Source organism: Saccopteryx leptura, chromosome 1, assembly GCF_036850995.1.
Source record: "Saccopteryx leptura isolate mSacLep1 chromosome 1, mSacLep1_pri_phased_curated, whole genome shotgun sequence".
Classification (NCBI taxonomy): domain Eukaryota; kingdom Metazoa; phylum Chordata; class Mammalia; order Chiroptera; family Emballonuridae; genus Saccopteryx; species Saccopteryx leptura.
Window position 1 is genome coordinate 134,346,136 of NC_089503.1, and position 13,438 is coordinate 134,359,573.

Sequence of the window (13,438 nt, forward strand, 5' to 3'; positions counted from 1 at the left end):
TACAGAAAATTCTTTTAAAGATTTAAAAAATACTTTATTCACTTTTTAGAGAGAAGAGAGAGAGAGAAAGGGGAAAGAGCAGGAAGCATCAACTCCCATATGTGCCTTGAACAGGCAAGCCCCAGGGTTTCGAATCAGTGACCTCAGCGTTCCAGGTCAACATAGAACATTTTGTAAACATATTTTTGCACCTATATAAACATACAGGTAAATTTTTAAAAATGGAGTTACTACATTAAAGATAGACAATACAATATATCCTTAAAATAATGCAACAGAAGAATACCCCTTAAATTTGTTGACTATTATAGAAGCTGTTGTACTCTAATTACTGAGTAAAATGCATATCTCTGAAGAAAAATTAAATGAAAGTTAGGATTTTCTCATTCCCCGTCATGAGAGCATTAAAGATGAAGCATAATAAGCTTATTTTAAAAGAAATTCAGACAAGAACCAAATGGTTTATTTTACATAAGCTCTGGAACTCAAGAAAGAGAAGCCTCCTTTTAATGGGCATGAATTTATTTGAATTCATTATATGGTTTCTCAAATCCTGTGTACATTTAAAGTGACCTTTCAGCCTCAAGTAGGAGTCTCAGAGCAAAAGGATGAAGAGAATCTGTTTAAATTAAGATAAACATCAACTACCAAGACCCTGTTAGACTTTTTGAATTCCAAGAAGACAAAACCATCATCAAAAGAAATGCAAGGCACCAGGGGTAGCAATAAACTTGATAAAATGTAACTGTGTGAAGTTTTGATGGTGCAAAGAGATATCACCAAGTGTTCATGGAACACAGCGCTATGTTGGGATGTGTACCTTCCTTTCTTCCACTCTTTGGGCTTATTTTGGAGTTGTTTTTGTGTGGTTCTGTTTAGCTGCATCATCATTTCTACTTAAACATACTGGGCAGAGTAAACTCTGTTATTCACTATGATCAAGAAATGGTAGATATTAATTAATAAAATATTATGATTGACAGAATTTTATATACATGTATAGATATATAAAATTTTATGAATGTTAATTTTTTCAAAATAATTAGAATGCAATATGTTTTATACTAAAACTTTAATCTAATTATTTTTTGGTTGATATTATTGCTTCTGCCAATATTTGTGCTTTATGGTCCATACACCACTTGAAGAGGAACACAGAACGATGGCTGCAGAGATGATTGGTCATTAGTTTTGGTTAATACAGGCCAAAAGTATACTTGCTATTCAAAGATGACAGAATGCATTCATGAACTAGTTAAGGGTGGCCAGGGAAAAGAATACTACTTATGTCCTGAAGAGTCTTGCCTATCAAGACTTCTGTCTTTTGCACCATTCATCTTGTTACAGTAGGCATACCCTATATCAGCTGAAGGCCAACATTATATTCTTTGGGAAGATTACTATAGCCAGTTGGTATAACACAAATATATCTACTAGCCGATTACATTTTGAACTCAAACCTTTACTAAATTTAACCCATAGAGACATTAGAACACTGAAATCTAGGCACCCATAGCAAAGGAGAATTCAATATGGGTTTCTAGGTAGGCAACCTACTACTTAAAGTCAAATTAAATTTACTGTGAGAAAACACTGATGCTAGTGTTGTCTTTGAAGAGCGACCACCAAGCTAAATAGTTCTTAGTGATTTCTGAAAATTCATTCTTTTCTTTAGTTGGAAAAGGCATTGAAAAGCAGAGATATCTTTGGCCTTAAAAATGCCCTTCAGGTCTAGCAAGTCAAATTTTAGCAAGCTTTTAGGCTTTGCATAAAGAAGATAGACTTGCAGCAGCACGGCATCCTGAGGGCACTTTTACCCCAGAAAGCTCTTCTTCTATACCGAGGTCAAGTTCACTTTCTCCAACCTTGGCCCACTGGGTTCTCAGGAACACACTGAAAACAACCCAAAGACAAACTGAAGACAGATAGTGGGAAATCCATTATTTTAGGATTTCTAATTTTTCATTGGAAATCTGAATGTGAGGACCATATAAATGCAAGGTCTTTGGAGAGCATTTTTTCATTTATTTTCTTTCTTTCTTTCTTTTTTTTTTTTTTTTTAATATTTTCTTTCTTAATGACTGAAAAAGTAGTCCTCTTTCTGTTCTTCATGTCTGCTGGATATTCAAGTCCTTTGTACCTGCTATAAACTCAATTTTTGTTCAACTGGTTCCTTTAGTTCTCAGCTTCCCTGGCTACCACAATTAAAGTACATTTCCAGGACACACACACACACTAACACACACACACACACACACACACACACACACACACACACACTAACACTGACCTTTCAGTATCTTCTTCACCACATTTATCAGACTGGAAATAATTTTACTCATTTAATTATTTTTGCTAAATAAGCTCCATGAAGGGGGAGGCACCGTTTTAACCCCAGTGCCATAAGAGAATATATATTTGTCTGTATAGAAATATATAGAAACTACTCTATATATTTAGGCTTATTTTGGAGTTGAGGAAAGTATCCTAAATAAAAATGCTGTTGAACTATTTTCTATAAAAAGCACATCTAGGCCCTGGCCGGTTGGCTCAGCGGTAGAGCGTCGGCCTAGCGTGTGGAGGACCCGGGTTCGATTCCCGGCCAGGGCACACAGGAGAAGCACCCATTTGCTTCTCCACCCCTCCGCCACGCTTTCCTCTCTGTTTCTCTCTTCCCCTCCTGCAGCCAAGGCTCCATTGGAGTAAAGATGGCCCGGGCGCTGGGGATGGCTCTGTGGCCTCTGCCTCAGGCGCTAGAGTGGCTCTGGTCGCAACATGGCGACGCCCAGGATGGGCAGAGCATCGCCCCCTGGTGGGCAGAGCTTCGCCCCATGGTGGGCGTGCAGGGTGGATCCCGGTCGGGCGCATGTGGGAGTCTGTCTTACTGTCCCTCCCTGTTTCCAGCTTCAGAAAAATGAAAAAAAATAAAAAATAAAAAAAATAAAAAAAAATAAATAAAAAGCACATCTATCTTTATGTTCTTGTGGTATCACTGTAGGCTACTATTAAAATAAAAATAATTCACATATACTTATGAACTGAGTCTAAAGTAACATATTTTATCTGAAACAATAAATTACATAGAAGAAAAAAAATAAATTACATAGAAGAAAACATAAGTACTAAAATTATGGGCCTTGGCCATAAAGAACAATTTATGAATTTGACCCCAAAGGCAAAGGAATTAAAGGCAAAAATAAATCAATGGGACTATATCAAGCTAAAAAGCTTCTTCACAGCAAAGGAAACTGACAACAAAACAAAAAGGAAGCCAACCAAATGGGAGATGTTTGCAAACAACAGCTCTAATAAGGGGTTAATATCCAAAATATATAAAGAACTCACAAAGCTCAGCAACAAATAAGCAAACAACCCAATTAAAAATGGGAGAGGACATGAACAGACACTTCTCCTAAGAAGACATACAAATGGCCAACAGATATACGAAAAAAATAATCATCTTCACTAGTTATAAGAGAAATACAAATCAAAACTACAATGAGATACTACCTCACACCTGTTAGATTAGCTATTATCAACAAGACAGGTAATAACAAGTGTTGGAGAGGCTGTGGGGAAAAAGGAACCCTCCTCATTCACTATTGGTGGGAATATAAACTGGTATAGCCATTATGGAAGAAAGTATGGTGGTTCCTCAAAAAATTAAGAATAGAACCACCATATGACCCAGCAATCCCTCTACTGGGTATCTACCTAAAAAACTTGAAAACATTGGTACATAAAGACACATAAACCCCCATGTTCATTGCAGCATTGTTAACAGTGGCTAAAACATGGAAACAACCAAAGTGTCCTTTGTTGGAGGACTGGATAAAGAAGATGCGGTACATATATGCAATGGAATAATACTCAGTCACAATAAATGATGACCTATTGCCATTTATGACAACATAGATGGACCTTGAGAATATTATATGAAGAGAAATAAGTAAATCAGAAAAAGCTAAGAACTATATGGTTTCACACATAGGTGGGATATAAAACTGAGACTCATAGACATAGATAAAAGTGAAGTGGTTACCAGGGGAAGAACGTTATGGGGGAGGGTGGAGGGGAAAGGAGTAAAGAGGGATAAATAATATGGTAACAGAAAATGATTTGACTTTGGGTGATGGGCACATACACAATCAAGAGTTTAAATGCTATAGAGATGTTTACATGAAATCTATGTACTCTTATCACTCAATGTCAGCCCGTTAAATTTAATTTTCTAAATAAAAAGAATAGGTAAAAAAAAGAAAATAATATATATTTTAAGGAAGGCTATGTCAAGGAAGTTTTCAGTCTAGCTTTAGCAAGAAATAAAGTTGATTTCTTCTATATTCTTATAAATTTATTTTATAGAGTAATAAATTTAGGTCAAGCCAAGATTAAAGGTATTGATCTTTAAATTAAATAATAATTAGGTTTTGCCTAGAGCTGTTGTGACATTTTCTCAGTAAAATTTCCATTAGTATTTCACATGTGAAAAATCTTATGTGAAAATCATACATGTATAATATCATATAATAATCACCTAGCTAATATTTATTTGATTTGCTAGGTATCAGGCATTGTGCCAAGAAAACACTTTCCATGTATTCTTTTATATTTAACCTTCAGAGGAACCCCATGGACTGTTTACCCCTTGTTCAAGATCACTCAGCTTGTAAGTGGAGGAGCCTAGTTTATAACTCAACTTGACTTCAGGACCCACGTCATGTCTCCTGTAAATCTTACTGGCAATTTCAAACTGCACCTGAATTTCAATAGGTCAATTCTATGATGTTTCCCTAGGACCTGAAAAAATAGAAATACTTTGAATGCAGTCAAGCAGATAAGGTCTGAGTTCAAAATGATATCAAGGTTAACAACTAGCTATTGACTTTTCCACAGAACAAAAAGAATATATCTACACAGACATACAGAACATGACCATTTGCCCTACTTCTGGTGTGGGAACTTAAACATGCTATCTCAAACTTCCTAAGTGTTTATTTCTTTCTGTAAAATAGTTAAAGAGTATCTTGGATAACTGAGGAAAAAGAACTCATTTCTTTTAAAGATTACCAGTTAAATATCATTACATGCAACATAACATTCCACTTATCCACCTCCCTACCAGTAAAAGCAATTCAGAGTTACTCAGAGTCCCTCCACAAATCTTTCTTAAATTATGAGACTTATTCTGCAGGATCAACCCTATTTTCTATTACTCCTCTTAGTCACAACTCAGAAAATATTCTGCCCACCAATATGCATGAATGTATACAGGATTCTATCCTAAGTCAGAAAATGCTAGGATTGAGAACAAACTTTATAGATGTTTTCATGGATTTAACTTTCTTTCCCACTAATTATTTTTGGAATTCACAAGTTTCAACATGAGTTGATACACAAGCACTACCTTTTCTTTTATCTGACTACCTGAATCTACCCTATCTTCACTAGAACAGATTGTCACCCATTAGAAAAGATTCTCCTGAGAGTCCTTTTCTCTTCCTTTTCCCCTTAAATAGGTTCAATTTCTAAATTTTGGCACTAAAGACAATAGAAAGTCAAAGAAGACTTTAAAGCAATTTTTTTATTCAGAAATATTTCAGAAGACACTAACTTATTCATTTGGTATTCAATTGAATCTTGCCTTGAAGTCTAGAGCATTTTTATGTGAATTTCAAATTTACAAGGAAGAAAAAATAAAAATAAAATTTACAAGGTAGGTTACACCTGTGTAACACTTAGGAAGCAACTGAGTGAATATAAAATGCCTAGAGATATTGGCACCAAGGAATTTGGTACTTTAAATATTTTGGGAAGCCAAAGTTTGCATGTGTAGGTCTATATCTCTGTGTGTGTGTATATGTATTCACTAATGTACAAATAGTGTGAATTATGTAAACAAATGTGTTTGGTGCTTTAAATACATCATTTAGTTTGTTGAAATAAATTATGTAAAACTTTTATTTGTGTATTGAAAGTTTAGGCAATTTTTAACTTTTAAGAAATGACATAAGTGTGGAATTTAAAGGAATAAACTTCTGTGCTTTATGTATGAAATTACCAACAGTTTACAAAGTCAAAACACCAACAGAACAGAAATAGAAGTGGGGATAAGCCTTCAAAAGCTAATTACTTAAGAAGAAATGACCAGAGGTGTAAAGGTGGGAGAAAAGGAAGATTCAAGTGAGAAATTAATTTAAAATTTACTTAAAATCTTACAAATAAAGTTTATCAAGTTTATAAGCAAAATCTTAATAGTTGTTCTGACTAGTAGCTAACGTTGCTTATGGAGTTACTTACATGCATACTGAAAAAGCAAGGTATGTTAAATGAGGTAGGTTCTAAAGTCAGACTGAGTTCAGAGCTAGGATTATAGAACTGGAGATGTAATAATTGCACAAAAATGCCAGTAGTTCAGATGTGTGATTGGGAATCATGTAATTATATGGTTCATGTAGTCTAATAATTTGACATTTTGTTGACAAAAAAGTTTTCCAGTGTTTCATCCTCCCCTTATATAACAGTTGTAATCCTTAAGGGCAAATCCTTTACATTAAACTACAATGGCACATGAATGCCACATTCTTCTGCTTCTCTGCATAAAATCTTGTCTTCAGCATTTCTTTCAAAAGCTTCTATTAGATCCTTATTTGATAAAACAGCCTTACTTAGAGTAATGTAATTATAGTTAATGGTTATGCATAATGCCTTTCTTCTAAGATCAGAAAGAAGAGAAGGATGCCGACTATGGCCACTTTCATTGAACACAGTATTGGAAGACCAAAAATAAAGTGCAAGAGAGACATCCAAATTGTAAAGAAATAAGTAAAACTACTTGCTGTTGATATTATATTATATATAGACAATTCTCAACACTTCATCAAAGAACTGTTAGAACTAATAAACAAAAAAGATGCAAGCAGTTGCAAAATACAAAAATCTGTTGCATTTCTATAAACTAAGAACAAATTATCAGAAAGAGAAATAAAGAAAACAACCCCATTTACAACTGTACCAAAAAGCATAAAAAAACTACCAATGAATTTAACCAAGTAGGTGAAAGACCTGTATATTGAAAACTACAAGGCATTAATGAAAGAAACTGAAGACAATAATAAATGGAAAGATATATTGTGTTCATGGGTTGAAAGAATCGATATTGCTAAAATGTCCATATTTCCCAAAGCAATCTACAGATTCAATGCAATCCTTATCAAAAGTTCAATGAGGCCCTGGCCGGTTGGCTCAGTGGTAGAGCGTTGGCCTTGCATGCAGAAGTCCCGGGTTCGATTCCCGGCCAGGGCACACAGGAGAGGCGCCCATTTGCTTCTCCACCCCTCCCCCTCTCCTTCCTCTCTGTCTCTCTCTTCCCCTCCCACAGTGAGGCTCCATTGGAGCAAAGATGGCCGGAGCGTTGGGGATGGCTCCTTGGCCTCTGCCCCAGGCGCTAGAGTGGCTCTGGTCGCAACAGAGCGACGTCCAGAGAGGCAGAACATCGCCCCCTGGTGGGCAGAGTGTCGCCCCCTGGTGGGCGTTCCGGGTGGATCCCGTCGGGCACATGTGGGAGTCTGTCTGTCTCTCCCCGTTTCCAGCTTCAGAAAAAAAAAAAGTTCAATGACATTTTTCAGAGAAATAGAACAAACAATCCTAAAATTTCTATGGGACCACCAAAACCCCCAAATAACCAAAGCAATCTTGAGAAAAAAACAAAGCTGGAGGCATCACGCTCCCTGACTCCAAATTATATTACAAAGCAGGAGTAACTAACACAACATGGTACTGTCACAAAAACAGACACATAGAGTAATGCAACAGAATAGAGAACCTTAAAATAAATCCATGCATATAGGGTCAGGTAATTTGCCACAAAGGATCCAAGAATATTCAATGGGGAAAGGAGGAAAGGACAGTCTGTTCAATAAATGACGTTGGGAAAACTGAACAGCCCAATGCAAAAGAATGAAGCTATCTTACACCACACACAAAAAATGACCTCAAAGTGGATTGAAAACTTGACTGCGTGACCTGAAATCACAAACTCCTAGCAGAAAATAAAGGTGATAAGCTCTCCGATAAAAGTTTTGATAATGATTTTTTAAATTTGACAACAAAAAGCAAAAGAAACAAAACTACATCATACTAAAAAGCTTCCGCACAGCAAAAACAAAAGAAAACAAAATAAAATGATATGGAGTTAATATCCAAAATATATTTAAAAATTCATACAACTCACTAGCAAGAAAACAAACAATCCAATTAAAAAATGGGCAGAACTAAATAGACATTTCTCCAAAGAAGACACAGAGATGGAAGGGGAAAGGGGGGTGGCAGAGCAGGAGAGGGTGGGGGGATGGATGGTGACGGAGAAAGCCTGGCCTTGAGGTGGTGAACACACAGGGCAATATACCGATAATGTACTATAGAATTGTGCACCCGAAACCTCTGTAATTTTATTAACCAATATCAACCCCAAAATGTAAAAGACACACACCAACCCCTCCGTATAATCTTATAATTTACATTACTAAGTGTTAATATCACTTTAGATATATCATTCATTTTTACCCACACAGATATTCATGCACAGAGTATTAACACTTTTATAGTATTAATAAAATAAAGGAATATGACTGTACTCAACCATGGTAGTAGTAAAATGAGTTTATTCAGAGAGCTGGCAAAATACTAGTAGCAGTTATTTGTGGAAAGAGAACGTTTCTCTTATTAGTGGAACAGAGCCCTCAAACATTTTCAAAATTTAACTAGAATCTATAAAAATAAAAGTATCCTGAAGATCATCTATAAAGATAGATATTTTAGCAAGAAGTTAAATCAAGTCAAATATTCATTTTGAGTAATTTTTCTTTAAAATTCATTTCTTTCCATGTATATTTCTGATATTCCTTCCCTATAAATACATAAAAATTTCCTAATTAATATATTCTATGTTTAAAAAATTAAAGGCTAGATTCATTTAAATAAAGAAGTCTATTGTTTTTAAAATTTGTTTTAAGTAAAATAAATTTAAATATTTAACATGGCCAACAAAGCCTTATTAGGAAGTGACTAAATAAACTATTTAGAATAAAAATCTCTCTCTAGCCAGGAAAAATATTTTGGTCTAAAAATAATCCAATATTCCAGATTTATTTCATGTTATCCCACCCTAAATTCAAGTAGTGAGGTTTTTAAATTATTCTGTTCACCACAGGATTTCTGAAAGCAACTGAAAAAAAATACTTAAAAAATATAAATGTACTTTCTTACCATAAAAGTTAAAAAATATCCCAGGGATATAGTAGTAGGTAAAATTAGAACTCCTCTGTCCTGCAGAAATATTTTAGAAAGTCACTTGATTGGACATTTTATGACAGTGAGGAGTATATATTTCATCACTTTATCTAACAGCCAGCAGGATACCTGGGTCAGAACTGCTATAATAAACATTGTTATGTGAAGCAATGAAAAATACATCTTTTTGTAACTAATAGAGAAGCTACAGAAAAAAAAATAACTCTTGCTTATGGATTATATATTTTAATTCACAGGATCAGATTAAATGGTCAAGTGGCTAGAAAATATTTTTGAGAAACACTAAAACCATATCCTGTATTATTAAGGGTTAGACTTTAATTTCTTAGCATTTCAAAATACTTAAGTCTTCAGTGTGGTAAAGCTAAAAACTAACTTAATAATGGGGAAAGTTCATAATACAAAGAGGAATGCTAACCTGGACTTTGGAGATCAGAGGTCAACTCAATTTATTAGGGCTTTAGGTCAAACTTGACTCTCAGATTCAGTGTCCCAGCTGTGAAATTTATCAGATGTGACAGCTATGTTGGACTTCAAAATGCTCACGATGAAGCTGGAGTGAGCTTGAAATGGTGGTCTTAGTACTTACCTCCAACAGGTCTCTCACAGCACATAACAATAATCACCTCATTGATAAAATCAGAAGGTCAACCTTGTTAGCTGGGTGACCACCATTTGCACACACATTAGCATTTCTGAATACACCATTCATTACAAGCCAATGATACCAAGATGAGTCACTTAGGCAAGGAGAAGATGTTGAAGAAGACTGGGAACTGTCAATTCTAGCATGGGAGACACATGAAGGCATGGGGAGGAGTGTTGAGAGCAGAATTACCAGCCAAGATGATCAAGTAAGAGTGAAAGCCGCAGGAACCAGGGAAAAATCCTCACAGATATGTTGCAACTCCTTGTCATAGATTGTAAATTCTGTCTCCACAATTTACCCAGTAAAATCCCTAGCAGAGAACCATCTCTTAGAAGAAAATTAAAAATAAAAAGCAATTGTAACTCTTTATAATGTAGAACTCACTGTTCTCCATACAACAGAGAGATGTGAAGTGCAGATGATGGGACAGGCACTATGTTGGGCACAGGGCTACAAAGATAAACCCAGTCTAATTGTTTTGTTATCTATATGAGAAATCCCTTAGCCTGACCAGGCGGTGGCGCAGTGGATAGAGCGTCAGACTGGGATGTGGAGGACCCAGGTTCGAAACCCCGAGGTCACCAGCTTGAGTGTGGGCTCATCTGGTTTTGAGCAAGGCTCATCAGCTTGAGCCAAAAGATCGCTGGCTCGAGCAAGGGGTCACTCAGTCTGCTGTAGCCCCCCACTCAAGGCACATATGAGAAAGCAGTCAATGAACAACTAAGGAACTGCAACTAAGAATTGATCTTTCTCATCTCCCTCCCTTCCTGTCTGTCTGTCCCTATCTGTCCCTCTCTCTGACTCTCTCTCTCTCTCTGCCAAAACAAACAAAAAAAATCCCTTAGAATTACAGAGAAATCTCATGTGTATTTCCAGGAAAGCATATAATTTGATGCCTATGTATGTAAAATAACTTCCTAATGATAACAACACCTTCATAAAGGCACATTTGCTAATAGCAGGTTTGCTTTTTTGTGTGTTTTAATTACCATAGAAACACTTACTGATTCATATACAATTAGACTCAATTTTTACAACAGGACTCAGATAAACAATTGTGACTATTTTTCCAAGCAAGAGGCTGAAAGAATCTTTAGTGGTCTAATTTTTTCTGCCCCCAATGTGCTTAACTCCAACTTCAAACATACCTATTAACCCACTGTGTAGTTGTTAATTATAACAAATCAATGCTTTAAAAAATTTTAAATTGGTTAACTACTCACAATAAAATAAGTAGATACAAGAGACTATGGAATGCTAATTGTCTGTTGTTGCTAAATTCCTGCATTCTGCATTCTCTACATTTCAAAGCCACTGTGCTGAAATGTAGAGTTCAGCTAGTCCTGAAGCAATATTCCCGGCCAAAGGAACAAATATAACTAGATCTCTTCTTTCTTTCTTTTTCTTTTTTTTGCCTAGCATGGCAGGGCACACTAAACAGGAGTCTTACCCAGTCTGGTAGGGAGGATGAGACTCAGACTGGAGATAACAATCTGTGAATTACATAACCAAGAATGCACGTCAGGACTAGAGCAGCAGGGGAGCTAGAGGGGTAGGGAAGGTCTGGCAGTGAGATTACAGCAAAATTGAACACCAGGCAGCCCCAAGTAGAAGGTTACAGTGGAGAAAGTCTTTATACAGGTGCACCCAGGGATAACACCCAAGCCTCAGGCACTTCCTTTCAGAATAAACCCCTGCCTAGGAGTCTAGAGGATTTTGATCATTTTTTTTTTTTTTTTTTTTTTTTTTTTTTTACAGAGACAGAGAGAGAGTCAGAAAGAGGGATAGATAGGGACAGACAGACAGGAACGGAGAGAAATGAGAAGCATCAATCATCAGTTTTTCATTGCGACACCTTAGTTGTTCATTGATTGCTTTCTCATATGTGCCTTGACTGCGGGCCTTCAGCAGACTGAGTAACCCCTTGCTGGAACCATCCAAGCTGGTGAGCTTTGCTCAAACCAGATGAGCTCGTGCTCACGCTGGTGACCTTGGGTTCTCGAACCTGGGTCCTCCGCATCCCTGTCCAAAGCTCTATCCACTGCGCCATCACCTGGTCAGGCCTGATCACTTTTTAATTAAGTAAATAAGAGGCATTTTAGCTTTGAATTGACTGCTTTTTATTCTGCCACTTTCTCTATGTAGTTTACTTTTTTGACTCACCTGAACAGAAGTATGTCTTCTTTGAATCAGTGTTAATAAGATTTATCCAGACTATCTAGCTTTGTACAAATGCTCTGTTCTGAGATGTGCTCAAGAAGACTGCTTTATGGAAAAGAAGGCATTAAAGACTGAATTGATGTTCACATTTATAGTTCTTGATTATTTAAAAAGTCCCACTAATACATAAACTTGAAAAAATGCATAATATAAGCTAACACTTCCTGGGCACTCACAAGGAGTTAGTCATGGTGCTAAGAATCAGATTTATTAACTCAATTCCCATATTAACATATATATCCTAGCTAAATGTAGCATTTTATAATTTTTAAAAGAAACTGAATACATAAAATGATCTTAATTGCCATTCAACCTTAGGCAAGTTAGTTTACTTCAGTATGCCTTCTTCCCTTCCCTGCATAATGAGGAACAGTAATAGTGGGTGCCTGGCAAGTTTTCTGATGAGGACCTAAGGCGATAATTCTTGTCAAGTGCACAGCCAGGGGCCTGCCACCGAGTAAACACTCAGGAAATATCAATCACCTTTTTATTTTTAAATTTCTGTTGAAGATTATATTGGAAGAACAGAGAGGAGCAAAATTAGAATCTTAGGACATGAATTTTAGCTACTTAATTCACTATGTGACCTCCTAAAGTTTAATGATCAGAGTTCAGTTGTCTGAGGGAGGACTTTGGTCAAAACAACACCTTGAATTTCCTTCAGGAAATTGCTAAAGTCTCATCCTCCACACTTCTTCATCTAATCCTCCAATTCAACTTTCTGAGAATTTTCAAAAAGAAATGACAATTATTGTGGCATTAGTGAGCTGCATAGACATTAAGTTTAAGAATGATACATGGTAAGAAAATTGCTTCCATGCTTCTTGCCCGACAGACCCAGCTTTAGCTCTCTATTTGATCTCAAACGTTTTTGATTTTTTACAAAATAATTTCTCCACATAATTTCTTTTATCATATAAGCATTGGTGTGTTTTTTTTGTGTGTGTGTTTTTGGGTTGTTTTTTTTTACAGAGACAGAGAGAGTCAGAGAGAGGGATATATAGGGACAGATAGAAACAGAGAGAGATAAGAAGCATCAATCATTAGTTTTTTGTTGAGACACCTTAGTTGTTCATTGATTGCTTTCTCATATGTGCCTTGACTGCGGGCCTTCAGCAGACCGAGTAACCCCTTGCTCAAGCCAGCGACCTTGGGTCCAAGCTGGTGAGCTTTGCTCAAACCAGATGAGCCCGCACTCAAGCTGGTGACCTCAGGGTCTCGAACCTGGGTCTTCCGCATCCCAGTCCGACGCTCTAT

General features: G+C 36.3%; 1 protein-coding gene and 1 non-coding gene across 15 annotated transcripts in view; one reads left to right on the plus strand and one right to left on the minus strand.

Annotated features, from left to right (window-relative positions):
- The window catches only part of PDE4D (phosphodiesterase 4D), a 1,514,231-nt gene that overhangs the window by 276,275 nt on the left and 1,224,518 nt on the right, over window positions 1–13,438 (minus strand). The gene's annotated exons all lie outside the window — the stretch shown is intronic.
- On the plus strand, window positions 7,230–7,305 carry TRNAA-UGC (transfer RNA alanine (anticodon UGC)). The gene has a single exon. It is a non-coding gene; the product is annotated as a tRNA-Ala (tRNA).